The following is a 15901-nucleotide window of genomic DNA, read 5'->3' as shown; positions in this document are numbered from 1 at the left end:
GGAGGCCATTTGGCCCATCGAATCTGGACTGACAATAATCCCACTTAGGTCCCGTAACCCCACATATTTATCCCACTAATCCCCCTAACCTACACATCTGGGACACTAAGGGGCAATTTAGCATGGCTTATCAACCTAACCTGCACATCTTTGGACTGTGGGAGAGCGCCCGGAGGAAACCCACGCAGACACGTGGAGGACGTGCAACCTCCACACAGACAGTGACCCAAGCCGGGAATTGAACCCAGGTCCCTGGGGCTTTGAGGCAGCAGTGCTGACCACTGTGCCACCCAGTTGTGGTGGATCTCTCAATACTCTTCAAAGAGGAGCAGTGATGTTCCCTCCTGCTTCCTGGTCAATATTTAACACTCTACCAAAGAGAAACATTCATGGTCATTTCATTCACGGTTGTTGCTGGAAGCTTACTGTGCACAAAATGGCCACCATATTTCTTACAATAGTGGCTACATTTCAAAAAGTATTTCATTAGCTGTACAGCAATTATCAATACAAGTTCTTAACGTCCATTTGAACTAACAATGGAGCCTCATGGTTACAATGAGAGATACTGTGTGTTCACTGGTACCTCTCTGTCTGTTATGTTTTGCTGTTCAAGTTCCCCTGGTAGCTTAGTGGGAAAATGAATTACACAGTGAGACAGTAAGATGTGCAGATTGGAAAGTCCCACGATCAAATTCAGTTCATTTGACCAGAGGGCTGATCTCTGCCCAGTGTGAATGTAAGGGGATTATAATTTAATGCGTCTAGGTATGGAGGAGGGAAGTTCGATCCTGGTCATTATCCAGCATTCCCCATGGAAAGTGCCCATCAACAGCAGCCAAGAACAGGATGGGGTTCAGCTGTGCTGCCCTCCATGGTCAAATTGCACATAGACACTGTGTGGTTGACTTGTTGGTACCATGGAATTGCATGCCAACAGAAGTCAACCCTGGAGGGTAGAGTTTTGGCCAGCAGAAAGCACAAGGCGGAACCTTCGCGGGTCCAGGGAGGTGGCTTTGAAACTGGGGGCAAACTTGGAGAGTGGCCCCAATGAGTTTCCATCTGTCAGAGGCAGGTGAACAATGGTAGCGACTACCAACCCACACGTTCACCCCCCCCCAACCAAAAAAAAATCCAGAAGACTACATTGATCACCCCCACAATTAAAGAAGGTAGTTCACTTCTACAAATATTAAACCAAAAGAATATTAACAATTCGCATGTCCTTGTGAGTCCAGTGAAGGAGGAAGCTTCTTCCATTCTTGAATGGAGGTTCTGATAGTTTGGATAACGGATTGGATATCACAATTACTGTAGGATTCCTTCAAAGAAGAGGCTATTCAGCAGATCATGAAGTCAGATACTCGTGGCTGTTGCACCAGGAGGTCCAATTTCTTTACAGGTGAACTCAGATCTTTGGAATCAGAGTGGTAGGATTTAAAAAGAAAGACTTTTAAGCCTCTTGGTTCTTAAAAGGCAAAGGTGACACAATGTTTCGCTGCAGTTGTTGTCTAGTTGGTGCTTTTCTACAGGTTGCGCCCAGGTCTCTGCTGAGTTTTGGGATAGAAGGATTTCAGAATCAGAGAACCAGTTTCAGTCACATGGTGAACAGTCATTGATGAACAATAAAATGCTGATGATGATCTTTCACACTTGGGGATAACTGGTCTTGTCAGCTTTCCTTTGTTATATTGCAAACCCAGAGCCAGAGGGTGCAGTTCTCCAACATGGCGGGTTTTCCAGCAGCGGAGGCAGCTTGCCATCAGCTACTGGTGGGATTTTCCGATCCCGCCGAGGTCGATGGCAATTACATTCCTCCCCTGTGCTACCATCGTGGAACAATGGCTGGGGCTGGCTTCGGCAGGACTGGAAGACCCACCTGCAGGAAGGGTGAGAGAATATCGCCTATAGAGTCCGGGCATCCACTGACCCTGTGCTTTGAGGTCAGCATCGAGCAATGGCTGGCATGAAAACCACAAAGGCTGCTGTCCGGTTAGCGGGGAGACCTCCATCCATTATGATTCAATTCGGAACTTTCTGGAAATTTGAAAGTCTGCGTTAAAGTTGGCTGTCACCTTTGTCCATTTTTAATTAAATAAGGATAGTTCCAGAAGCTTCCATGTTTAATATTTGGAAAGTGACATGTCTTTTACTGGGCGTGACAGTGGTCTATAAAACCCCATGCGAGGATGGCACGGGGACACAGTTGTTAGCACTGCTGCCTCACAGCTCCAGGGACCCGGGTTTGATTCCCGGCTTGGGTCACTGTCTGTGTGGAGTTTGCACATTCTCCCCGTGTCTGCGTGGGTTTCCTCCGGGCACTGCGGTTTCCTCCCACAGTCCAAAGATGTGCTGGTTAGGTCCTAAATTGCCCCTTAGTGTCCCGGAATGCATGGGGTTAGAGGGATTAGTGGGGAAAATATGTGAAGTTACGGGGATAGGACCCGGGTGGGATTGTTGTCGGTGCAGACTCGATGGGCCGAATGGCTTTCTTCTGCACTGTAGGGATTCTATGAGTATTAGCATGAGCTGTGTCTGCCACACAATGGATATATTTCCTTAGTCCCTCACAAGAGGCTGCATATTAGGGGGATATGGGGGTTGGAGGGTGCAGAAGGCTCACAAATCCCCCCACCCCACCCCACCCCACAAGGAAAGTCAGCTGAAAGCCGACTTGCTCTGTGCCAGCCCATCTCGCAGCCATGACACGTTCCAGGCAGGCTGGGAGAGTGGGACTCCTGTTCCTCAACTGGGGCTTTGGGGAGGAAGTATTGCCCTCGGGGCCGGGGGGGGGGGGGGGGGGGGAGTGGGGGGAGATTGGCCGTCAGCTCCAGCAGTCACAGCAGCACCATGATCCCATTGGTCGGCACTGCCGAGACTGCAACCACTCCCGGGAAGGAGGTCCAATGGATCCCAGAGTGGGGTAAGCCTGAGGTATTGGGTGGGGAGGGTTTGGCCAGCTTCTGGAGGGTGGCAGAGGACTGATGGTGGTGGGTTTTGGAAAGAGGGAGGCTGGTAAGAAAGAGGGTGGGGTAATATCTTAGGGCAGGTTGCACCCCTGATGTGTAAAAGGCACCCCCGAATATTGTCCTTCCCATCTTCTTAAAGACTTTTTTTTACCAAAATGCTCACTTGCCCACTCCAATCATGTTATTGCATACTATTCATGATTTGGAGATGCCGGTGTTGGACTGGGGTGAACACAGTAAGAAGTCTCACAACACCAGGTTAAAGTCCAACAGGTTTATTTGTATTTGCTACCAAATAAACTTTAACCTGGTGTTGTGAGACTTCTTATTGCATACTATCCCAGTGAACTGGCTTGCTAACAAGCTCAGTTGACCCTTACTGACTTAAACATGATGTGTGGGCTGGCGGTTTTGGTTCTCACCCACCTATCCTCGGGCGGCACGGTAGCACAGTGGTTAGCACTGCTGCTTCACAGCTCCAGGGACCTGGCCTCGATTCCCGGCTTGGGTCACTGTCTGTGTGGAGTCTGCACATTCTCCTCGTGTCTGCGTGGGTTTCCCCCGGGTGCTCCAGTTTCCTCCCACAGTCCAAAGATGTGCGGGTGAGGTTGATTGGCCATGCTAAAAATTGCCCCTTAGTGTCCTGAGATGCGTAGGTTAGAGGGATTAGCGGGTAAATGTGTAGGGACACGGGGATAGGGCCTGGGTGGGATTGTGGTCGGTGCAGACTCGATGGGCCAGATGGCCTCTTTCTGCACTGTAGGGTTTCTACGATTCTATGATCCTGTTATGGGGGTGGGTGGGTAAGCGATGAACTGGGCGTCTGCTCTATTTTCCACACCCCTGCCACCTCCCTGAAAAACACACCAGCAGAGGCATGTGAAATCCAGCACCCAAGGTGTATAGATACAGTCAGTAACCCCCACATGAGGAGTCTGCAGTCTATAACCTCTACACTGTTTGAAAACTGATACAGACCCATGAACAATCTTGCTTTTGTAGTGGAGAGAGAGAGGTCAGGTAGTTTGCCCCAGACCAGGTTGTCGGGTGCATTGTCTGCGACCCAGAGGATGGTACAGCTTGGAGATACTGCTGAGATTGAACGCATCTTGCACTCACTATCCAGTGAGATTCTCCCTGTCTCTGTGACCCAGCCTCTGGTCCAGTGTTAATTAGCACTCTGCCAACACTGACAATTTAATCAAAATACTCTCCACAGCACCAGACAGATAGCGCCGCAGTGAAGTGATACCTGATCCGAGGTTGTTACTGTATTGCTCGCACTCAGCAATTGATCCCAAAAGCAGCAGCAGATTGCTTCATATTCTGAAACGCGTGGGTTTCCTTTCAAAGCAATCCCCTCAGAGCAGCCATGTCTGCCTCGCATTGACTGATCAGACCTGGAATCTCTGGTAGATAGATTCACCTGTGGGGCCACCTATTTATAGCGAATGTAGAACAAACACCAAGGGGGCGAATCTCCCAAAACAAAATTGCAGTAAACCTTGCTGTTTTTTTTCAGTGGGAGTTTCAGAGTGAATCTCCCACACTCAGTGCACTGCAGAGTGCGTCAGCGTGAATCACGGAAAAATGTCAGTGGGAGGGGCTTATCTCTACCCAGTAAACCGGCAGCATCTTGCTGAGTGTGCCACTGCGCACGTGCCACTCTGTCAGCACTGGCCTCTCAATTGCTGGCCAGCCCAATGACCCAGCATTGCCAGCTCTCCCATCCCCCACGGTCCAATCGCTGGCCCCCCTGAGCATGCCCGCGTCCAGCTTTGACCCGCCCCCCCAAGCAGGCTGCCCCCTCCCCCCACCCCGAAGGCCAGCGATCGGGGCTGCCCTCTCTTGCCCACCGATTCTGACTGCAGAGTGGCAGCGGCACCCTCACAATCGCCCCATTCCCTTGGCTCTGCCGCATGCCTGATGGGCAGTGCCAAGGTGCTCCCTGGGCATTGATACTTTGCCCTTTGGGCAGTGCCAGGAGGCTTAGACTGGCACCGCCAAGGTGCCAATGCCCAAGGAGCACCCCTCCGCCCTCCCCCTGCCATTCGCCCCTCTGAGGGGACCCTGATTGCCTCCCCTTCAGTCCAGCCGGGTCGGGCACTAGTCCCCCCCGTAAATGGGGAGCTATAGTAATCCCTGCTGGAGTGAAATACTCTGGTGGGGGGAGAGGTTAGCGGGCCTGGAGACGTCACTCCCGGACCCTCTAATGCCATTTGAAACAGATGCAGAGGAAAGGCTGCATATATAATGCAGTTCAGTGCCAATTCCTGGTGCGGAGCTGACGTCGCCGGAAATCCGGCGCTGGGAGACGTGCTCGGAGACGGACGCCCAGCGTGGATCGTGCTAATCCATCGCCATCTAAATCTCCTGGCCTGCTGCACTAAAAAATCAGTGCAGCGGAATGGGAGAGTCACCCCCAATACTTTGCATACATGGCCGGCACGGTGGTTAGCACCGCTGCCTCACAGTGTCAGGGACCGGGTTCGATTCTCGACCTCGGGTCCTTATCTGTGTGGTGTTTGCACATTCTCCCCATTTCTGCCTGGGTTTTCTCCGGGTGCTCCGGTTTCCTCCCACAGTCCAAAAATGTGCAGTTAGGTGGATTGGTCATGCTAAATTGTCCCTTAGTTTATTTATTAGTGTCAGAAGTAGGCTTCCATTAACATTGCAATGAAGTTACTGTGAAAATCCCCTACTCGCCACACTCCTGTTCGAGTACACTGAGGGAGAATTTAGCATGGCCGATGCACCTAACCAGCATGTCTTTCGGACTGTGGGAGGAAACCGGAGCACCCGGAGGAAACCCACGCAGACACAGGGAGAACGTGCAGACTCTGCACAGTGAGCCAAGCCGGGAATTGGATCCGGGTCCCTGGTGTTGTGAGACAGCAGTGCTAACCACTGTGTCTCCCCTCATGTCCAAAGATGTGTAGGTTAGGCGGATTAGCTGTGGTAAATGCACAGGGTTACAGTGATAGAGTGGAGGGAAGGGCCTGGGTGGGATGTTCTTTCAGAGAGTTGGTGCAGACTCGATGGGCTGAATGGCCTCTTTCTGCACTGTAGGGATACTGTGATTCTTTGAATATCTGCAGTAAAATATTTAAATAAGACAGGATTTATATCATAATCTCTGCTGTTCTTATTAAGAATAGTGAAACGTACTTGGCCACAAAGTGATTGGAGGATATCAAACCTGGAAAAGAATCAAACAGACTAGCTACGGTTAACCAATGAGGAAGCACGTTTATAATAGATACAAAATTCTGTTTAATCCATATGAGAGAAATGTGAATAGGATTAAATGGGTTCAATAGCTGAACATCTTGCATTCCATTGCGTGTGATATTCATTATTAATCATTGTGAGTAGAGTCAATGAAATAGGAATAGAAATTCTGAATCTAAATTTTGCATTTGAACTGATATGAAAATCTGTGGCTGGGAATGAGCCAGTTTTACCAGCCCATAAGCAGGCCAATAGTCCTCCAAGCAGAAATGCATTTTAAATTGAATTTTGCTTGACGGGCTGCCTCTAAGGATCCTCAAAGTTTAATATTTTCAGTGATTTGAGCCTTTCTCGTGCAGTGAAATTCAACTCAGAGTTCATAGGTCATTGTGATGTAGATTTAAGAATGAGATCGGTCTCCGTTACGTTGTGTTTCAAAACCCAGGCAGCATTTTATTCGAAAACTTTGTTTAATGCTGCAACATTAATATTAAGAGCAGGTGTGTTCCTGCTCGTAAGGAAAGAAGAGTATATTTGAGGAGGAGTATCTTTATCCAGATAATGGTTAGAATTTGGAACTCGTCGTCACGTCGATGTATGGCGAGATTCTCCGGCTTCCCAGCTTCGTGTTTCCTAGCAGTGGGATTCTCTGGTCCCGCCGCTCTCAATGGGAATTTCCATTGACGTCACCCCACGCCGGCGGGAAACCCACGGGCTGGGGTGCGCTGCTGGCGGGACTGGAGAATCCCGCCGGCGTGAATGGCTGGGAAATTCCGGCCGTAGTGTCTGATTTAAGCACGTGGACTGCACGAAGATTATAAAGCAAGGTCTGAAGAAGGATCATCCAGACTCGAAACGCTGGCTCTGTTCTCTCTCCACTGATGCTGTCAGACCTGCTGAGATTTTCCAGCATTTTCTGTTTTTGTTTCAGATTCCAGCCTCTGCAGTATTTTGCTTTTATATTTATCTTGCTGGTATCAAAGAGGTAGCAACCCTTCAGACAAAGAATAACTCCAAGAAATAAACTATTTACAGAGAGCGTTCACTGCTAATGTGTCAGATCTCTGTCTTATTCTGAGCTTCAGCTCCTCACCACAACTGCTCAGAATTTATAACGAGAGGAATTGAGTATAAAAGTAAGGATGTTATTCTTCAGTTGTACGGGTCATTGGTGAGAGCACATCTGGAATACTGGTGCAGGTTTTGTCTCCTTATTTAAGGATGGATGTAAAATGCATTGGAGGCGGTTCAGAGGACGTCTACTAGATTGATACCTGGAATGAGCGAGTTGTCTTATGAGGAAAGGTTGGAAAGGCTGGGCTTGTTTCCACTGGAGTTGAGAAGAGTGAGGGATGACTTGATTGAAAGTTATGAAATCCCGAATGGGTCTTGACAAGCTGGACATGGAAAGGATGTTTCCTCTCATGAGTGAGCCCAGAACGAGGGGGGCACTGTTTTACAATTAGCGTTCATCCACATAGGACAGAGATGAGGAAACAAAATTTTCTCTGAGGGTTGTGCAACTTTGGAACTCTCTGCCCCAGAAGGTGGTGGGAGTGGGGACACTGAATATTTTTAAGGTGGAGGTAGATAGATTCTTGTTAGGTAAGGTAATCATAGGTTATGAGGCATGAATTGGCCATGGAGGACTGGGAAACATTACGGAAAGGAAAGACAGTGGACAGACAATGGCAGGCATTTAAAGAACGAATAGGTGAACTCCAGAAGTTGTTTACTCCTGTTTGGCACAAGAGGGTAAGGAAATTGTGGCCAAACAAGGTAAATTAGAGATATTGGCAAGAAAAAGCAGTAGGCCTGAGGATTGATCTTAGATCTTAGAATCTTAGAATCCCTACAGCACAGAAAGAGGCCATTCGGCCCATCGAGTCTGCACCGACCACAATCCCACCCAGGCCCTACTCCCATATCCCTACACATATTTCCCACTAATCCCTCTAACCTACGCATCTCATGGCACGAAGGGCAATTTTTTAGCATGGCCAATCGACCTAACCCACACATCTTTGGCTGTGGGAGGAAACCGGAGCACCCGGAGGAAACCCACGCAGACATGAGGAGAATGTGCAAACTCCACACAGACAGCGACCCAAGCCAGGAATCGAACCCAGGTCCCTGGAGCTGTGAAGTAGCAGTGCTAACCACTGTGCTACCGTGCCGCCCATTGGAAGCAGTTTAAAAGCAGTTTTGGGGCGGCACCGGGGCACAATGGTTAGCACTGCTGTCTCACAGCGCCAGAGACCCGGGTTCAATTCCAGCCTCGGTGACTGTCTGTGTGGAGTTTGCACATTCTTCCCATGTCTGCGTGGGTTTCCTTCGGGTGCTCTGGTTTCCTCCCGCAGTCCAAAGATATGCGGGTTAGGTTAATTGGCCATGCTAAATTAGCCCTTATGTCAGGGGGTTGGGCGTGTAAATATGGGGTTACAGGGATAGGACCTGGGTGGGATTGTTGTTGGTGCAGGCTCGATGGGCCAAATGGCCTCTTTCTGCACATGTAGATTCTCTGAAATGAAGATTCTCTCTGAAACAAAATTTGGCAAAGGAGGACCAAGGGATTGATTAAGAAGGGGAAAATATAGTATGAATGTAAGCTAGCGAGGAACATAAAAACTGACTGTAAAAGTTTCTATAGATATGTAAAGAGAAAAAGATTGACAAAAATGAACGTAAGCCCCTTACAAGCAGAAACGGGAGATTTCGTAATGAGGAATAAAGAAATGGCAGAGGAATTAAATTTGTACTTTGCTTCAGTCTTCACAAAGGAAAACATGAATAATGTACCAGAAGTTCTGAGAGAAACAAGTTTTAATGAGGAGCTGAAGGAAATCAGCATTAGTAGAGAAATGGTTTTGGGGAAATTGATGCGATTGAAGGTGGGTAATCTTCATCCCACAGTACTTAAGGAAGTGGCCCGGGAAATAGTAGATCCATTGGTGGTTATTTTCCAAAATTCTTTGGACTCGTTCCTACAGATTAGAGGGTCGCTAATGTAAGCTCGCTATTCAAAAAGGGAGGTAGAAAAGAGGGAACTATAGACCAGTAAGGGAAGTTGTTAGTTGCTATTATCAAGGATTTCATAACTTGGCATTTGTAAGGCAGTGGTATGAACGGACAAAGTCGGCATGGATTTACAAAAGGGAAATCATGCTTGACGAATCTATTGGAATTCTTTGAGGATGTAACTCGTAGAGTTGACCGAGGAGAATCAGTGGATGTGGTTTATTTAGACTTTCAGAAGGCTTTCGACAAGGCCTCACATAACAGACGACTATGTAAAGTTAAAGCACATGGGATTGCAGGTAATGTCTTGAGATGGATAGAAAGCTGGTTAGCAGATAGGAAGCAAAGAGTTGGTATAAATGAGTCTTTTTCTGATTGACAGTCAGTAACTAATGGAGTTCTGCAGGGATCTGTGCTTGGACCCCAACTGTTCACATTATATATTAATGATTTGGAAGAGGGAACTGAATGTATTATCTCCAGATTTGCAGACGATACAAAGTTGGGTGGGAGGGTGAACTGCGAGGAAGATGCAGATGCTTCAGTGTGATTTGGACAGGCTGAGCGTGTGGGCATGTGGATAAATGTGAGGTTATCCACTTCGGTAGCAATAATAGGAAGACAGATTATTTCTTGAATGGGTGTAAATTGAGAGAAGTGGATACTCAATGTGATCTTGGTGTCTTTGTGCATCAGTCGTTGAAAGTAAGTGCGCAGGTACAGCAGGCAGCAAAGAAGGCAAATGGTATGTTGGCCTTCATAGCGAGATGATTTGAGTATGGGGATAGGGACGTTTTGCTGCAATTTTATAGGGCATTGGTGAGGCCACACCTGGAGTATTGTGTGCAGTTTTGGTGTCCTTATCTGAGGAAGGATGTCCTTGCTATAGAGGGAGTACAGCGAAGGTTTAGAACATAGAACATAGAACAGTACAGCACAGAACAGGCCCTTCGGCCCACGATGTTGTGCCGAGCTTTATCTGAAACCAAGATCAAGCTATTCCATTCCCTATCATCCTGGTGTGCTCTATGTGCCTATCCAATAACCGCTTGAATGTTCCTAAAGTGTCTGACTCCACTATCACTGCAGGCAGTCCATTCCACACCCCAACCACTCTCTGCGTAAAGAACCTACCTCTGATATCCTTCCTATATCTCCCACCATGAACCCTATAGTTATGCCCCCTTGTAATAGCTCCATCCACCCGAGGAAATAGTCTTTGAACGTTCACTCTATCTATTCCCTTCATCATTTTATAAACCTCTATTAAGTCTCCCCTCAGCCTCCTCCGCTCCAGAGAGAACAGCCCTAGCTCCCTCAACCTTTCCTCATAAGACCTACCCTCCAAACCAGGCAGCATCCTGGTAAATCTCCTCTGCACTCTTTCCAGCGCTTCCACATCCTTCTTATAGTGAGGTGACCAGAACTGCACACAATATTCCAAATGTGGTCTCACCAAGGTCCTGTACAGTTGCAGCATAACCCCACGGCTCTTAAATTCCAACCCCCTGTTTATAAAAGCTAACACACTATAGGCCTTCTTCACAGCTCTATCCACTTGAGTGGCAACCTTTAGAGATCTGTGGATATGGACCCCAAGGTCTCTCTGTTCCTCCACAGTCTTCAGAACCCGACCTTTGACCTTGTAATTCACATTTAAATTAGTCCTACCAAAATGAATCACCTCACATTTATCAGGGTTAAACTCCATTTGCCATTTTTCAGCCCAGCTTTGCATCCTATCTATGTCTCTTTGCAGCCTACAACAGCCCTCCACCTCATCCACTACTCCACCAATCTTGGTGTCATCAGCAAAGTTACTGATCCACCCTTCAGCCCCCTCCTCTAAGTCATTAATAAAAATCACAAAGAGCAGAGGACCAAGCACTGATCCCTGTGGCACTCCGCTAGCAACCTGCCTCCAGTCCGAAAATTTTCCATCCACCACCACCCTCTGTCTTTGATCAGACACAGTAAGAAGTTTAACAACACCAGGTTAAAGTCCAACAGGTTTATTTGGTAGCAAAAGCCACAAAAGCTACCAAATAAACCTGTTGGACTTTAACCTGGTGTTGTTAAACTTCTTACTGTGTTTACCCCAGTCCAACGCCGGCATCTCCACATTTTGATCAGATAGCCAGTTACCTATCCAATCGGCCAACTTTCCCTCTATCCCACACCTCCTCACTTTCATCATAAGCCGACCATGGGGGACCTTATCAAACGCCTTACTAAAATCCATGTATATGACATCAACTGCCCTACCTTCATCAACACACTTAGTTACCTCCTCAAAAAATTCTATCAAATTTGTGAGGCACGACTTGCCCTTCATGAATCCGTGCTGACTATCCCGGATTAATCCGCATCTTTCTAAATGGTCGTAAATCCCATCTCTAAGGACTTTTTCCATCAATTTACCAACCACCGAAGTAAGACTAACCGGTCTATAATTACCAGGGTCATTTCTATTCCCTTTCTTAAACAGGGATCAGGGAGGAAATTAGACGGGTAAATTGGAAGGAGGCATTCTTGGGGAAAAGTACCGAAGGAAAGTGGAGGATTTTCAAGGAATGTTTGTCTGGAGCTCTGCATGACAACGTTCCGATGAGACAGGGGGGTGTTGGTAGGGTACGGGAACCGTGGTGCACGAAGGTTGTGATGAACCTGGTGAATAAGAAAAGAGAGGCGTACAGAAGGTTCAGAGAGCTAGGAGGTGTTAAGGATTTAGAGGAGTATACGGGATGTAGGAAGGAGCTTAAGAAGGAAATTAGGAGAGCGAGAAGGGGTCATGAGAAGGCCTTGGCGGGTAAGATTAAGGAGAATCCCAAGGCTTTCTACAAATATGTCAAGAGTAAAAGGATGAGATGTGAAGGCATAGGACCCTTAAAAGGTGAAGGGGGAAAAGTTTGTGTGGAACCGTTAGAAATGGCGGAGCTGCTTAATGAATACTTTACCTCGGTATTCACGGTGGAAAGGGATCTGGGTGGTTGTACTGCTGGTTTGCGGTGGACAGAAAGGATCGAGCATGTGGACATAAAGAAAGAGGATGTGTTGGAACTATTGAATGGCATCAAGGTTGGTAAGTCGCCGGGACCGGATGGGATGTACCCCAGGTTACTGTGGGAGGCGAGGGAGGAGATTGCGGAGCCTTTGGCGATGATCTTTGCATCGTCGATGGAGACGGGAGAGGTTCCGGAGGATTGGAGGATTGCAGATGTGGTCCCTATATTCAAGAAAGGGAACAGGGACAGCCCGGGAAATTACCGACCGGTGAGTCTAACCTCAGTGGTTGGTAAGTTGATGGAGAGGATCCTGAGAGACAGGATTTATGATCATCTAGAGAAGTTTAGTATGATCAAAAGTAGTCAGCACGGCTTTGTCAAGGGCAGGTCGTGCCTTACGAGCCTGGTTGAGTTCTTTGAAAATGTGACCAAACACATTGACGAAGGAAGAGCAGTGGATGTGGTCTATATGGACTTCAGCAAGGCGTTCGATAAGGTCCCCCATGCAAGACTTCTTGAGAAAGTGAGAGGGCATGGGATCCAAGGGGCTGTTGCCTTGTGGATCCAGAACTGGCTTGCCTGCAGAAGGCAGAGAGTGGCTGTGGAGGGGTCTTTCTCTGCATGGAGGTCAGTGACCAGTGGAGTGCCCCAGGGATCTGTTCTGGGACCCTTGCTGTTTGTCATTTTCATAAATGACCTGGATGAGGAAGTGGAGGGATGGGTTGGTAAGTTTGCTGACGACACCAAGGTAGGTGGTGTTGTGGATAGTTTGGAGGGATGTCAGAAGTTGCAGCGAGACATAGATAGAATGCAAGACTGGGCGGAGAAGTGGCAGATGGACTTCAACCCGGATAAGTGTGTGGTGATCCATTTTGGCAGATCCAATGGGATGAAGCAGCAGTATAATATGAAGGGTACCATTCTTAGCAGTGTAGAGGATCAGAAGGACCTTGGGGTCCGGGTCCATAGGACTCTTAAATCGGCCTCGCAAGTGGAGGATGCGGTCAAGAAGGCGTACGGCGTACTGGCCTTCATTAATCGAGGGATTGAGTTTAGGAGTCGGGAGATAATGCTGCAGCTTTATAGGACCCTGGTTAGACCCCACTTGGAGTACTGCGCGCAGTTCTGGTCACCTCATTACAGGAAAGATGTTGAAGCCATTGAAAGGGTGCAGAGGAGATTTACAAGGATGTTGCCTGGATTGGGGGGCATGCCTTATGAGGATAGGTTGAGGGAGCTTGGTCTCTTCTCCCTGGAGAGACGAAGGATGAGAGGTGACCTGATAGAGGTTTACAAGATGTTGAGAGGTCTGGATAGGGTAGACTCCCAGAGGCTATTTCCAAGGGCTGAAATGGTTGCTACGAGAGGACACAGGTTTAAGGTGCTGGGGGGTAGGTACAGAGGAGATGTCAGGGGTAAGTTTTTCACTCAGAGGGTGGTGGGTGAGTGGAATCGGCTGACGTCGGTGGTGGTGGAGGCAAACTCGTTGGGGTCTTTTAAGAGACTTCTGGATGAGTACATGGGATTTAATGGGATTGAGGGCTATAGATAGGCCTAGAGGTGGGGATGTGATCGGCGCAACTTGTGGGCCGAAGGGCCTGTTTGTGCTGTGGCTTTCTATGTTCTATGTTCTATAAACAGAGGAACAACATTCGCCACTCTCCAGTCCTCTGGCACCATCCCCGTGGACAGTGAGGACCCAAAGATCAAAGCCAAAGGCTCTGCAATCTCATCCCTTGCCTCCCAAAGAATCCTAGGATATATTTCATCAGGCCCAGGGGACTTATCGACCTTCAGTTTATTCAAAACTGCCAGGACATCCGCCCTCCGAACAACTATTTCCTCCAGCCTATTAGCCTGTAACACCTTCTCTTCCTGAAAAACATGGCCTCTCTCCTTGGTGAACACTGAAGAAAAGTATTCATTCATCACCTCGCCTATCTCTACTGACTCCATACACAAGTTCCCACTACTGTCCTTGACCGGCCCTAACCTCACCCTGGTCATTCTTTTATTCCTCACATAAGAGTAAAAAGCCTTGGGGTTTTCCTTGATCTGACCTGCCAAGGACTTCTCATGTCCCCTCCTAGCTCTCCTAAGCCCCTTTTTCAGCTCATTCCTTGCTAACTTGTAACCCTCAATCGAGCCATCTGAACCTTGTTTCCTCATCCCTACATAAGCTTCCCTCTTCCTTTTCACAAGACATTTCACCTCTTTCGTGAACCATGGTTCCCTCACTCGGCCATTTCCTCCCTGCCTGACAGGGACATACCTATCAAGGACACCCAGTATTTGTTCCTTGAAAAAGTTCCACTTTTCATTAGTGCCTTTCCCTGACAGTTTCTGTTCCCATCTTATGCCCCCTAATTCTTGCCTAATCGCATCATAATTACCTCTCCCCCAATTGTAAACCTTGCCCTGCCGTACAGCCCTATCCCTCTCCATTGCAATAACTAAAGACACCGAATTGTGGTCACTATCTCCAAAGTGCTCTCCCACAACCAAATCTAACACTTGGCCCGGTTCATTTCCCAGTACCAAATCCAATGTGACCTCACCTCTTGTCGGCCTATCCACATATTGTGTCAGGAAACCCTCCTGCAAACACTGCACAAAAACTGCCCCATCCAAACTATTTGACCTACAAAGGTTCCAATCAATATTTGGAAAGTTAAAGTCCCCCATGACAACTACCCTGTGACCCCCACACATATCCATAATCTGCTTCGCAATTTCTTCCTCCACATCTCTATTACTATTTGGGGGCCTATAGTAAACTCCTAACAACGTGAGCGCTCCTTTCCTATTTCTAACTTCAGCCCATATTACCTCAGTGTGCAGATCCCCCTCGAAGTGCCTTTCCGCAGCCGTTAAACTATCCTTGATTAACAATGCCACTCCTCCACCTCTTTTACCAGCTTCCCTACACTTACTGAAACATCTATACCCCGGAACGTCCAACAACCATTCCTGTCCTTGTTCTACCCACGTCTCCGTAATGGCCACAACATCGTAGTCCCAAGTGCCAATCCACGCCCCAAGTTCATCTACTTTGTTCCGGATGCTCCTTGCATTGAAGTAGACACACTTCAACCCACCTTCCTGTCTACTGGTACCCACCCTTGACCTTGGTACCTTCCCCAATACCTCACCACCCTCAACGCTGACTTCTGGACTACAACTCCGTTTACCAGGCTGATTCCTGGGATGGCAGGTCTGTCATATGAGGAGAGACTAAATTGGTTAGGATTATATTCACTGGAGTTTAGAAGATTGAGAAGGGATCTCTTAGAAACTTATAAAATTCTAACAGGGTGACAAGGTAGATTCAGAAAGAATATTCCCAATGGTGGGGGATCCAGAGCTCGGGACCATAGTTTGAAGATAAGGGGTAAACCTTTTGGAACTGAGGTGAGGAGAAATTTCTTCACCCAGAGGGTGGTGACTGTGTGGAATTCACTATTACAGAAGGGAGTTGAGGCCAAAACATTGTCTGATTTCAAGAAGAAATTAGATATCGCTCTTGGGGCTAAAGGGATCAAGGGAGAAGGGGGGGGTCAGGATATTGAATTCGATGGTCAGCCATGATCAAGCTGAATGGCGGAGCAGGTTCGAAGGGCTGAATGACCTACTCCTGCTTCTAGTTTCTGTTATCGGGGTTGATGGGAATGTGGAACT

The 15901-nt window shown here is 47.9% G+C and overlaps 1 protein-coding gene across 1 annotated transcript in view; it reads left to right on the top strand.

Moving 5' to 3' along the window:
• The window catches only part of fez1 (fasciculation and elongation protein zeta 1 (zygin I)), a 93211-nt gene that overhangs the window by 26862 nt on the left and 50448 nt on the right, over window positions 1-15901 (top strand). The gene's annotated exons all lie outside the window — the stretch shown is intronic.

This window comes from Mustelus asterias, unplaced genomic scaffold (genome assembly GCF_964213995.1).
Source record: "Mustelus asterias unplaced genomic scaffold, sMusAst1.hap1.1 HAP1_SCAFFOLD_1298, whole genome shotgun sequence".
Taxonomy (NCBI): Eukaryota; Metazoa; Chordata; class Chondrichthyes; order Carcharhiniformes; family Triakidae; genus Mustelus; species Mustelus asterias.
The sequence above is the reverse complement of the archived record's forward strand: the minus strand, read 5'-3'. Positions and strand labels throughout refer to the sequence as shown.